The sequence below is a fragment of the Coregonus clupeaformis genome, unplaced genomic scaffold, assembly GCF_020615455.1.
Source record: "Coregonus clupeaformis isolate EN_2021a unplaced genomic scaffold, ASM2061545v1 scaf1406, whole genome shotgun sequence".
Classification (NCBI taxonomy): domain Eukaryota; kingdom Metazoa; phylum Chordata; class Actinopteri; order Salmoniformes; family Salmonidae; genus Coregonus; species Coregonus clupeaformis.
Genome location: NW_025534860.1, coordinates 124,798 through 139,531, shown reverse-complemented (window position 1 = coordinate 139,531; position 14,734 = coordinate 124,798).

The window sequence follows — 14,734 nt, the reverse complement described above, 5'->3', positions numbered from 1 at the left end:
GCGCTTGATGGTTTTTGTGACTGCACTTAAAGAAACTTTCAAAGTTCTTGAAATTTTCCGTATTGTCTGACCTTCATGTCTTAAAGTTATGATGGACTGTCGTTTCTCTTTGCTTATTTGAGCTGTTCTTGCCATAACATGGACTTGGTCTTTTACCAAATAGGGCTATCTTCTGTATACCAACCCTACCATGTCACAACACAACTGATTGGCTCAAACGCATTAAGAAGGAAAAAAATTCCACATATTAACTTAAGAAGGCACACCTGTTAATTGAAAATGCATTCCAGGTGACTACCTCATGAAGCTGGTTGAGAGAATGCCAAGAGTGTGCAAAGCTGTCATCAAGGCAAAGGGTGGCTACTTTGAAGAATCTCAAATATAAAATACAGTGGTGTGAAAAAAGTGTTTGCCCTCTTCCTGATTTCTTATTTGTTTGCATGTTTGTCACACTTAAATGTTTAAGATCAAACAAATTTAAATATTAGTCAAAGATAACACAAGTAAAACACAAAATGCTGTTTTGAAATGAAGGTTGTTATTATTAAGGGAAAACTAAATCCAAACCCACATGGCCCTGTGGGAAAAAGGGTTTGCCCCCTACAACCTAATAACTGGTTGGGCCACCCTTAGCAGCAACAACTGCAATCAAGCGTTTGCGATAACTTGCAATGAGTCTTTTACAGCGCTGTGGAGGAATTTTGGCTCACTCATCTTTGCAGAATTGTTGTAATTCAGCCACATTGGAGGGTTTTCGAGCATGAACTGCCTTCTTAAAGGTCATGCCACAGCATCTCAATAGGATTCAGGTCAGGACTTTGACTAGGCCACTCCAAAGTCTTCATTTTGTTTTTCTTCAGCCATTCAGAGGTGGACTTGCTGGTGTGTTTTGGATCATTGTCCTGCTGCAGAACCCAAGTTCGCTTCAGCTTGAGGTCACGAACACATGGACGGACAGGATTTTTTGGTAGACATCAGAATTCACGGTTCCATTTATCAAAGCAAGTCTTCCAGGTCCTGAAGCAGAAAAACAGGCCCGGACCATCACACTACCACCACCATATTTTATTGTTGGTATGATGTTATTTTTCTGAAATGCAGAGGGGGGAATCAGCTTAATATTGCAGATAGATTGTATCTTCTATCAACGTAATTGTCTGCATCACTTCCAATCCCCCATGTTTATTTTTTATTTTTATATATATACTCCCCTTTATTACTTTTCAACCCCACCATCCTTTCCCTACTTGGGGTAAATTAGTGAACAACAATGCCCAGGCCTCTACTTCCAACCTATACTTACTATCTACCCCTTATGGACACAGTCAATTTTACAATAATTCTATTATATATATTATAATTTTTTTTTGTTTTTGCTCCTGAACTTCTTCTACTCTCAACCTCTCCGATCATTTTCATGATGTCCATCCGGTTTGCTTCTATATTGCCATATCTGAAATGCAGTGTTACTTTTACGCCAGATGTAATAGGACACACACCTTCCAAAAAGTTCAACTTTTGTCTCGTCAGTCCACAGAGTATTTTCCCAAAGGTCTTGGGGGATCATCAAGATGTTTTCTGGCAAAAATGAGACGAGCCTTAATGTTCTTTTTGCTCAGCAGTGGTTTTCGTCTTGGAACTCTGCCATGCAGGCCATTTTTGCCCAGTCTCTTTCTTATGGTGGAGTCATGAACACTGACCTTAACTGAGGCAAGTGAGGCCTGCAGCTCTTTGGATGTTGTTGTGAGGTCTTTTGTGACCTCTTGGATGAGTCGTCGCTGCGCTCTTGGGGTAATTTTGGTCGGCCGGCTACTCCTGGGAAGGTTAACAACTGTTCCATGTTTTCGCCATTTGTGGATAATGGCTCTCACTGTGGTTCGCTGGAGTCCCAAAGCTTTAGAAATGGCTTTATAACCTTTTCCAGACTGATGGATCTTTTGGTCTACTTCACGTTGTCAGGCAGGTCCTATTTAAGTGATTCCTTGATTGAGAACAGGTGTGGCAGTAATCAGGCCTGGGTGTGGCTAGAGGAATTGAACTCAGGTGTGATAAACCACAGTTGAGTTGTGTTATAACGGGGAGGGGGGCAAACACTTTTTCACACAGGGCCATGTAGGTTTGGATTTAGTTTTCCCTTAATAATAACAACCTTCATTTCAAAACTGCATTTTGTGTTTACTTGTGTTATCTTTGACTAATATTTAAATTTGTTTGATGATCTGAAACATTTAAGTGTGACAAACATGCAAACAAATAAGAAATCAGGAAGGGGGCAAACACTTTTTCACACCACTGTATATTTTGATTTGTTTAACACTTTTTTGGTTACTACAGGATTCCATATGTGTTATTTCATAGTTTTGATGTCTTCACTATTATTCTACAATGTAGAAAATAGTAAAAAATTAAGAAAAACCCTGGAATGAGTAGGTGTGTCCAAACTTTTGACTGGTACTGTACATGTACAAATTACCTCAACTAACCTGTATCCCAGCCCATTACCTCGGTACCGGTACCCCCTGTATATAGCCTCATTATTACCTGGACTAACCTGTACCCCGGCACATTACCTCGGTACCGGTACCCCCTGTATATAGCCTCATTACCTGGACTAACCTGTACCCCAGCCCATTACCTCGGTACCGGTACCCCCTGTATATAGCCTCATTATTACCTGGACTAACCTGTATCCCAGCCCATTACCTCGGTACCGGTACCCCCTGTATATAGCCTCATTATTACCTGGACTAACCTGTACCCCGGCACATTACCTTGGTACCGGTACCCCCTGTATATAGCCTCATTATTACCTGGACTAACCTGTACCCCGGCACATTACCTCGGTACCGGTACCCCCTGTATATAGCCTCGTTATTGTTATTTTATTGTGTTACTTTTTACTTTAGTTTATTTAGTAAATATTTTCTTGACTTTATTTAACTGCACTGTTGGTTAAGGGCTTGTAAGTAAGCATTTCACGGTAAGGTCTATTTGGCGCACGTGACAAATAAAATTAGATTTGAATTTGTATGCTGTAGCATTAAGATTTCCCTTCACTGGAACTAAGGAGCATGAACCATGAAAACAGCCCCAGACCATTATTCCTCCTCCACCAAACTTTACAGTTGGCACTATGTATTCGGGCAGGTAGCTTGTAAGTAAGGTCTACACCTGTAGCATGAATCGTTCCTGTTCACAACGAGGTAAAGAGCGGAATAATTGAAGGAATGAATCCGAGCCTAACGCTCATCACCTGTGGAAGGCGGGGCTTCCAGCGAGGCGCGGATTTCATTGGCCTTGGCAGGTGTGATTTTAGATCCTTCAACCAAAGTCACGACTCCCCATAGTATGTTTTACCAAAGTTGACTGACCCTTAAGGGAACTACACTGCCATAAATGCAAAGAAATCCTCACTGGCAGTTATAGAAAGACCCATATACTGTATAACCATTGATTCTTGAAGAATATAACTTATAAATGCCTCAGATGTATTTCCCCATCAAAAACCAAAACATAAGCTTGTATAATGCCACTGGTTGTAAACAAACACTGTATATCTTCAAAACCAGGTTAAAACTGTGATTTTGACCTCATGGATGGCCAGTCCTTGTTTTCATAGTGTAGTGAATTCCAGGGGGTAGCCCTGAGCTGGACTCAAACCTGGGTCCAGAGACTGTCAAGCCAACACCTTATAACTGTTATACCAAGATGTCTGAACTTCTTGATGAGGTCGCTAGGTTTTGGGTTAAGGTTGCTACAATAGCTTTCTCTATGAATTTGAGAGTGGTTACATTTCTCCAGCCCCCAATTTTGCTGCTGTTTAAAACCTAGGTTGCCCCTTAAAAAAAAGCCACACATCAATCAATCAAACAATCTGCAGTTCAAACAATAACAAAGCTGTCGTTCCGCCACTGTTTTGGTAATAAGATGAGGATGGGACTGGAGAAATGTAACTTCTCTCAAAATCATAGACAGACCTATGGATGCAAGGACTGACCATCCATGATATCACCATTATAGTTTTAACCATGTTGAGGCTATACAGTGTTGGTTTACATTTACATTGTTTCTAAACATTGGAGTAGAAAAAGCTTATTTTGGGATCTGATGGGGTACGACAGTTGAACTAAGCTCATGAGGCATGTGTTATATTCTTCAAGAATCAATGGATATATATCAATAATTTAAAAGTCCAAATATGGATGTAGCAACTGCAGATTTCCCCTTTAACGCCACACATCAGTTCAACAACTGCAGAGTTTGTGCCTCTGTTTTTAAGACAGTACTTACTAGTGTTAATCAGGGCCCGGTTTCTCAAAAGCATCTTCCTGCTAAGTTCATCATTAGAACCATTGGATGCCTTAAGATGCCTTTGGGAAACCGGAACCAGATATCCAGTTTCCTCCTCCTTTTTCGATGTGACATTCATCTCCTCCTCCTCCTCTTTCACTCCAAAAACGGGAGCCCCCTCTTCTTTCACTGTAACATCCTCCTCCTCTTTCACTCTGAACGCGTCTTCCTCTTCTTTCACTGTAACATCCTCCTCCTCTTTCACTCTGAACGCGTCTTCCTCTTCTTTCACTGTAACATCCTCCTCCTCTTTCACTCTGAACGCGTCTTCCTCTTCTTTCACTGTAACGTCTTTCTCTTCTTCTTTCACGGTAACAGCTTCACCCTCTACTTGTTTTTGTATTGTAACATCCTCCTCTTCCTCCTCTTTCACTAGAGCTTCTTTCTCCGTCCAGCAGACCTCCTCTTCTTTAGCAGGAGGAGAGTAGCTTAGTGAGCTCATGGTCGGGGATGTTAGCTAGCTAGGCTAGTGCTAACTTAACCAGCCAGCTAGCTGACCAATAACAACAACACCGTAAATATGAAATTAAATGGGATAACTAACTACACGACAGAAGTGGGTTTAAAACACAGTGGCTAATATACACGAAAGCGTCTAAAGAGCTTTATTGGTTCGGCTATTTTGTCTAGCAAGCTACTATCGTATCTGAAGATTATGCCTTTGTTAAATGTTTTGGAGGAACAAAGAATGTTGTTTTATGATCTTAGTTCAAATGTAGCGTTGGGAGGGTGATGCCCCAGGGGAGACTGGTGATTGGCCAGAAGAGGGAGTCGCCCCTCTTTTTGCATTGTTTATAAATAGGGGTTAAACAATGAGACGGCAGAACGGCCATAGCAATCTGGGGAGCCGTTCTCCGGACATCGCGAGTCTGTACCTATGCTGTAAATTCGTGATTTTAATAAAAGCCTCTAATACGATGCAGCATAGCGGACTTTTTGTTGACAGCAATAATTGCCACCACTCATCATATACGACATAATGGCGCCCAACGTGGGGCTGGGTTTGCGTCTCTTCCTTGTTTCAGTCAACCGCCGGCCTAACTCTCTCTGAAGCATGGCCGAAAAGAAGGGTGAGTGTTCTTACCGCTTCGGAGTTGGTTAGATTGGATATGACTTGTGTACACTGGAGAGATGTTCCATTATGACCTGGCCTCGGTGGCGTTATTGCGGTCGACTGGAGTCTGCTAAAATTTATTCCATCAAAAACGGCAGTTAATTGGAATGTAGAGCATTAAACGGTAGGATTTAAGTATTGAAAGTGTATAATTCATTGGTAACGGGTGACAATGGATTGGTAGAGAATAAATGTTGGAAGATGTCTGCATAGTTAGAGCACCGTGAATCTGGAAAAGACCTCGAGGCGAGGCGATTCTTTAGGAATGGGCCATAAAATCCTTGCAACGCATTAGGTGGTGGAAGGTTAATTCTGGGAATTATTAAGCTGGACGAATTATATGCATGTTATATACTCATCGTATGGTTGACGAACTATAATGCATGGGGTAACCTCTCTATGATTATCCAGAACTTACGGCAACAAAAAGTTAGACGGAGATAATTGCGATGATGATGATTTGGCCGCGGTGCGGGGTGTTCATTTGTATAGCTAGTAGGCCGCAGTTGGCTGGAGGCTGAAGCTAATGCTTGATTGTTTCATGCTACATGGTACATCGTGGCTAGAGGCTAAAGGCTAATTGTGTTGCGTGATGCATGCTAACGGATATCCTTAGAGATTCCATTGCGATGGATTAAAGTCTCTTAAACTTGTCACTGTCTGTAAGTCAGGTTGTATGTTTTGTGAGCGCTGTTAAATGTTGTTTGACTAGGAGGGGAACGAAAGGTACAGCTGGACTGGTATCCGTTTAGTGGAGGTGAAAATTTGTTTTTGATTGGATGTGCGCATGCGTGTGATTTTACAGGGCTAGAGCTACGACATGCGGTCGTGCTGAGTCGACGGAACAAAATGGTGGCGTAAGGTCAAATGTTGTTTGGGGTTTCCTTTTAGGGGTTTAATAGCTACCGAGAAGGACAGGTGGACGCGAATCTTTTAAAAATCGTTAAAGTAACTGTTATTTGAACGTTAAACTATTTGTTGAGATGTAGTACATTTATAAATTAAATATATGTTGACGAAGTATAATGCATTGAATTGAATAACGGATTATAATAAATTGAATTAAATAATTAAATAACGGATTAAAATAAAATAATGTTTTTGAGCGATCTATTTAGTTCTGAGTTTAGTCTTAGAGTGAATAATGTAGAACGAATGAATATTGAATGGTTGGAAATACTCAGTGATTGCATTAACTGCTGAAATCGTGTGTGTTTCTATGTTTTTGTGAAATATGAGAGGAACATGGAACGAGAGGAGAGAGAGAGAAGGGGCTGACGTGTGCGTCACGAACAAGGTGTGACGAGGCAGACGAGAGGATCAGATCAGGCTAGTACACAAAATCATCCTAACAAAATATGTGATGTTATGACAATTTCACATAGGCTTGGCAAATACTATTTCATTAAAAATTGTATTTTGGTGGCTCTGTGTATCACTGGGGTTTGATTACAGATGTGTTGGGAATCAAGGATGGATTGAGGATTGTTCTGTAAATTTAAGATAATTAGAGCTAATAGAGCAAGGGGTTATGGGAATTGGAGTATTGAAGGGTTGTAAGGTTAGAAGGCTTTGTTTATGGGTATTTTAGTCTGAAGATGACTAACTTGCATTTACTTGCAGTTGATGGGTTGTGGTAAGATAGCAACACTAATTGATAAATGGGTGACATAGGAATAAAAATTGGTTTTAATTATTCATGATTTTTAATTGATTTATTTGAATTTATTTGGAGTTGTTTAGGGTTATATTAATAATTTAAGGGGGTAAGCCTTAGGCTATACAGTCTAGAATAACATAGTTCACAATAAAGGAATATAAAAGGCTTGATATAGGGGAAAATTGATTAAAATAGTCATTTTTTAATCTAAGTAGGGTTAGAGAGTAGTGTTAGAAAGACAAATGGCAGATGTTAGTACACCTTTCTCACATACGGATTCAGCAGAAAGACACCCACCTTACGAGAAGGAAGCTTTCAGTGATCATCTAGCATGGTGATTATGGCATCAGAGATGAAGACGAATACGAGCAGAAACGACGATGAAGATGAATTCAAAACTCCAGAAGGAAGGAAAACCGGGATGTCTGGGAACTTAAGGAGATGAGGAGGATGAAGATGAGAGTGATTGATGAGAGGCCATGGGTGGAGGTGACTCTGTGATCAGAAGGAAGTGGCAAGAGAGGAAAGAAGGATACTGGAGACTTGATCTCTGATGAAGGTTGAAGAAAGAAGGGTACAAGAGCAAAGAAGAAATGGAGATATAGGCAGATTGCTTATCATGCCTGGATAAATCGAATAAGAAGTAACACGATTGGATGAAGAATTCAAGAATGGAAGGAGAAGAACACATTGAGGTCAAGAAGAGCTCACTAGTAAGAAGATGATGGAAGATGATATTTCAAGGACAGAACTTGGAACTAAGGTTGAAGAATACTGATATGTCAATGACGAGAAGGAACAGGACCAAGAAAACTGCTGAGAGAATCCCAAGAACAGGAGAAAACAACAGAGATGAAGAAGATGAAGGAGAAAGTGAAGATCACCTGTTCTAGAAGAGATGAGGGGGGGTGCATTGCTGAGAGCATCGATTAGAGAAGAAGAGAAAATAGCTAACAGTTGAAACAACCGACCATTAGAAGGGATAGTGAATAGGGGAAAACTTATCTGGGTTCAGCCTAAAGAGGTTAAACATCTACAAAGTTAAAAGGGGTGACTGTTTATTCTGGGTTACATTCTTACACTAAGAGATTTCAGGCTAGGCTAAAAGGTGTTTAGACGTTTGCCAAGTCTGTGTGTAATGAGTCAGAAGCAGGTGGGGAACTTTCCCAATCACATATTCTACAAATTTGGTGGTAAGAGATTTTGTCAATAAATCAGGGGAAAAGGTTTTAAATGTTATGAGAGAAAAGATTAGATTAAAATAAGTTAGGAGTAGGCTAGGTTGAAGGGACTCTAAGACAGTAAGCTAAGTTTCAAAGTTAGTAGTGAGAGAGAGAACAATGGTGAATGACACTGTAGAGTAGGAAGATCAAGGTAATTATAGGTGTATTTGTTATAATCAAAGAGTTCAAAGTCTTAGGGGAAAACTGGGGAAAACTAGGAGTAAATAAGGACATTAACACTTCAGTCTATTAGAACAACAGGGAGAAGCAATTTAACTCTTTCAACATGGATAGTTATTAAAGCCATAAATATATTGCATTTGATTATAAGGGAACCAATACAGCACCAATGTTAGGGAAAACTACTTATTAGGGTTTAGGATGGGGACGTTCCTCCCATATGGAGAGATAATTATGGAGAATAAGTATTGTTATCAGGACCAGGACTAGAAGTTGTTGCACCTATATAAAGGAGGGATAGTTTGTACAACGATATGAAGTGGAAGAGGTTAGGAGTGACTGTTCACTTATGTTGTGTAATGTTACAGAGAAAGGTCAGGGAGAATATATGTATGCTTATTTAGGGCAAGCATTAGAAGTTGTTCCGGTTAAGAATTATGGGTTAAAGGGCTATGTAATTCGTAAAGTGATGCCTATAATGGAAGATTTGAAATCTGTTGAAGCTTCCGCAGTCACCGAGGGAGTTCAGGAGTAGATTACAGTAGTCACTCCAACAGTAGATAAGACACAGAGGATAATGGGAACCTTTCCACTAGAAGTAATTAGAGTTGATACAGCAATTAAGTCAACTACTTTAATGGTAACTTTGGAAGGGATTAATGATACGATGGCAATAGCAAATGTAGGAAGGATGACACCGACAACAACTGTTCTGAAATTAGAGGTAGCAAGAGGGACTCAGGAGGTTATGGTACGAATGGGGTTAAAATAGGAGAGCAGATAGAAACAATATAGATTAATCTGAAATGGAGAATATAGATTCGTCATGGAGCTACAGGATGAGGTCTTTGATTTTGATGACGGACGGGAAGAGGTATCTGCAGTGCCGCTTGTTCGTCTGTTGTGGAAATTAGAGATAGATTAACAGATTCTGTAAGAATCAGTGAGGAATCTTGAGGGTCCATGTCTGTTGAGAATTCCATCCCAAACATGTTAGACGGTTGCGCAGCCTCTATCAGGTATGGGTCAGTCTTATGCTTTGTCATGACTGTGGAATTAGCAACAGTCATTGACAGATAAAATAATGTTGTTGTCAGAACAGTGGTTTAAGCCTAGGTAGTGTTCTTGGGTAAATGAATTATCCTATGGGAATTGTTAGATGGAAAGTAAAATCAGGTAACAACGGAACCTGAAGTATTCAGGTGAAATATTGAGGGCTAAAAGTTGTTTTTGTTCTAATAAAACATATGAGGTAAAGGGTGTGTTTATGGGAAGATCAGATTGGGATGTTATATGATAACTTTGGATAAGCATGACCTTAAGGGTAGTAATGAGAAATATGTTACTTTTTAGGTACCAGGTAGTAAGAAGAGCAGGACTTTGATGGTTAAAAGATTAGCTTTTGCCTATGACTATGGGGAATTGGAGATATTTGGTGGGTTTGTGATGATAAAATATATATTCTTACATTATGAATTAACAGGATTTGGTTACATGTCAACGTTGAAGCTTCCATATGAGGCTTTTACTATTAAAAGAGGAGTACCACCGAACACAGATCAATTTGAAACTAGAGTTCAAAATAGGATGAAAAGGGACATGTCATAGTCTTCAAGTCTATCATTGAAGGATGAATTGAAGGGAGAAGGGGGGACTTTATTCATGGTATGGTGTAACATTTGGGAAGATCATATTGATAAATATTAGTTATACTTTGAGTCCAGATAGTTCAGATAAGATCACTGGGGTTATAGATGCATTATATGGGATGTGTTTGGGAGATCTGAGAAGATTTGGTTGCAAGATCAATTAGGCCAGTAGGGGCAGTGATGGGTCAGATTTTAGTTTCAGCTTTGATAACACTGTGATGTTTGTAATTTGTTACTGATCTTTGAGAAAGTTATGATATTGAGATAGGTTGGAGAGTGATTCCTGGAGACAACACTCCGATGCCGGTGTTGACTGTTCCGGATCTGGAGGAAGATGGATGGACTACTGATGGATAAATATCATTTTTTTAATGAGTTGATTATTTTTCAAAAAAAATTTTTTTTTCAATATTGGGGTGATTTTGATATGATTTATGAATCAAAGGGGGGGATAGGTTTATGTGATTCATACATCATTTATATATCATTTTTTAAATTCTTAGGTGAAATTGAGGTTTAATTTGAAAGTGGCTGTTTTGCAAAAGATACTGTTTGGTCGTTTCTTTTCTTTTCATTCCAGACGCATTTGGGGGAACATGTGGAGATTGAAATACTCAAACAAAGACAATATGAAGGGACAATATGACTGGAGGAGATGAAACAAGGAGGGTGTGGCTGATTCCATCATCAACAAGTCCATTGGAAGAGGAGACTACGGGGAGATGAAGTGTAGTGGACTACATTCCAGTGTCGGCAATGAAATATAGACATGTGTAATACATAATTGTGTAATAGCCTCAGGGATTAATTTTGTAGAATGATGTTTGATGTTATTGAATACATGTAAGGATCTTAGATGTTTTTGTTTATTTCGGTGAATGTTTAGGGACAGAAGGTCTAGGCAGGGAGAGTTCCACTTGTACGGTCCTATGGGTTGACCAGCCGTACAATGGATGTTTATGGATAGGATTTTGTTTACATGTGTATTTAGTTGCATCATACTTTCAAATGCATTTACATGAGTTATGAGGTTATCTGGAGTACCGACGGTGGTTGCCTGGGGCAGAGGGACCGTGAGAGAATTTTACTGTCTTGATTGATATGGATGGATGGCTGCTGGACAGTTTTTCGCTCTTACACTCCATAGAGATTTCTTCATATGTCATAGTAATGTATTCACACTTCATAAACAGTTATTTCATAGAAAGGTATTTACACTCTAGAGGAGAATGTGTTTGGTTTAATGTTAAAGATACTCAATAAGATAAATGGTTAATAGTCATAATCTTATTCTGTTTGTTTTCGAGACGTTTATTTCGTCTCGAAAGGGGGGAATATCGTATCTGAAGATTATGCCTTTGTTAAATGTTTTGGAGGAACAAAGAATGTTGTTTTATGATCTTAGTTCAAATGTAGCGTTGGGAGGGTGATGCCCTAGGGGAGACTGGTGATTGGCCAGAAGAGGGAGTCGCCCCTCTTTTTGCATTGTTTATAAATAGGGGTTAAACGATGAGACGGCAGAACGGCCATATCAATCTGGGGAGCCGTTCTCCGGACATCGCGAGTCTGTACCTATGCTGTAAACTCGTGATTTTAATAAAAGCCTCTAACACGATGCAGCATAGCGGACTTTTTGTTGACAGCAATAATTGCCACCATTCATCATATACGACACTATTATACACGAAAGCGTCTAAAGAGCTTTATTGGTTGGGCTATTTTGTCTAGCAAGCTACCGAGGTGTCTGACTAACTGTTGCTGCTGTTGAAAGAAGCGTCCCGTCCACTAGATTATACGTCACACTAGCAGCATAGCCTTAAAGTCCCACATCGCCATCTGCTGACTGGAGTGGGTAACGAAGTTGAGTAAAATTTAGATTTTATTTTCAGACAAAAAGTTAAAGCGTAGGAAGCAAGAGTTTTTTTTACCCACCAATGTAACAACACAGTGTGGTTAAAGACTTAGTAAATTAGTTGTAGTCACGATCTGGTTAGCTATAAGAACAAACAGTTATGTTTTTGCGTTATTACGTATTTATTAACTTATTTCCGGATATCTTCTAAACTACCCATAGTGCACTATTTCTCAACGTCATATGGGGGATCTACTCTGTGCTACCGAGTTCATATGCTAGCTCAAACTGACTAATCTCAGCCACAACTCATGCTCTTCTCAGACTGTGTGGCCAAAGACTTTTATAACTAACCCAAGATAGACCAGAGCCTGTCGTTTCCAATGGGAGCAAATTAATCATAGTGGGCAGAACAAGCAAGGAAGTGGGCAGAGCCAAGCAGGAGCAAGAGAGGTCCTATTGGCTCGTTCTAGGATCTATTTGCATATTTCCTTTAGGGAACGCCTACTTTGTGAAGATTGCCCATGAGCAATAACTCAATTCGCCCTTACACTCCTTCTAAACAACGCAATTTTTTACAACTTTGGCAAAGGGTAAAGTCTACAAAACGTAGTCCACTCTGTTTGTTACAGATTCTAGTGATGGAAACAGAAAACTGTATTGAGATCAATTGTTTCATAGATTAAAAAAATAAAATAAAATTATTTTTTATTTTTTAGTCATTTAGCAGACGCTCTTATCCAGAGCGACTTACATGAGCAATTAGGGTTAAGTGCCTTGCTCAAGGGCACATCGACAGATCTTTCACCTAGTCGGCTCGGGGATTAGAACCAGCGACCTTTCGGTTACTGGCACAACGCTCTTAACGACTAAGCTACCTGCCGCCCCGATAGCAGAAAATAGCAGAATATCGGCCAAAATCCATCTCGCTCCATCTTCTCCCACTGCCGGCCACTGGGCTTCTGGTATTGAGTTGAAACGCCAACCGGATGCCAGCTACTGTAAATGTCAATTTAGCCAGCTACTGTAAATGTCAATTTGTGTTTCATTAGCTAGCCATCTCTCTGTCAGTGAATTGAATTTGAATCATGTTTTGTCATGATTATATATCTCATTTCAAGTAACTAGCTGCAGGCTTAAAGAAACATTCCAATCATATACTTTGCACAGAAACCCAAATAAAAGCATGTATATAGAAAGAAGTGTGTGTGTCATGTCTGCTAGAATGGAGGTTTAAAAATGACAGCTACATATTAGCCTGACCCTGCCAGCCGTTCTGTACCTTGTCACACCACCCTGGATTATTGACCTCTGCCTGCCCTGAGACTGCCTGCCGTTCTGTACTTTTTGGACTCTGATCTGGATTACTGATCTCTGCCTACCCTGAGACTGCCTGCCGTTCTGTACTTTTTGGACTCTGATCTGGATTATTGACCTCTGCCTGCCCTTGACCTGTTGTTTACCTGCCCCCTGATTTTGCAATAACCTTTTGTTACTTCGACACTGTCAACATCTGAGTCTTCTCCTGGATTGGTTGAAAACTGATACTGAAGTTACATACTATATTGACCAAGATATGTGTTGATTTTGCACCATATTGGTCTGTCATTGGGTTCGTTTGTTTTGCAATATGTTCAATTCAAATCAAGCTTTATTTATACAGCACATTTCAGACATTGATGCGACACAATGCGCTTCACAGGAAATAACTAATAAAAACAATGAAAATAAAAACTGAAATATTTACACAACAATCGCAAGGATAAAAAAACTAAAGAATAACAATAAAAGCTGAAATACTAAAGAGCATCTAAGGAAACAACATTGGTTAAAACAGTAAGAATATGATGTAATATCCAGCCCAAAATATAAGCTAGTTTTACTACATTGTAAACAATAGAATTGTGCCAATAAAATTCAGTTAGTCGCATAAATGATTGTGATGACTAAATGTTACATTACATTGAAAATTATGAAATATCAAAACCGAATGTACACCCCTTTGTTAATATGTATTGGCAATAATTCACTTCCAATAGGGAGTCATGGAATAATTAAAAATGTATCTTTTGTCAGGCTGGATGTTTGAAAATATGAGTAGGTGATTTGAGTCATGCTTCTTCATTAGTGGAATAAAGACAATTATCACTTGAATGTTGTAAAGAAAATACTGGAGTGATATAAAATTGTTCATAAAATTGTTCATAGACCCATTTTCTATACTGCGTCAATGTTTATAGGCTGCAAGTACGTTGAAATAAGTTATTTTGAAGTCGTTGAAACAATGACCTGAGAAATCTCTTCAACTTTCACTTTCAACCAAAACCGAACATAGATTGGACCTTGGGCATAGTCGTCTTTTCAACTACATTTTGCAAGGTGGGATACTGCCCAATGTCAAAACACAGTTTTAACGTGTCCAAATCAATAACCAATATGCAGAAACAGTTTGTGATAAATTGAAAACCTAAACATAAAATGTACTATCAACACAAACATGTTCCACAATAGTAATCATAATACTTGTATTTTTTTAAACAAGCACCTTATAAACTGCACAAGCACCAAAAACACTGTAGTTTTGACAAGTGGCAATAAATCACTAATATCGATTATGGGGGAGATCAGGTTGTACGTGCTGTTGAAACTAACACAACAAAAAAATACACATGGAAATGGGAGATATATTTTACCTCACTGGTTAGA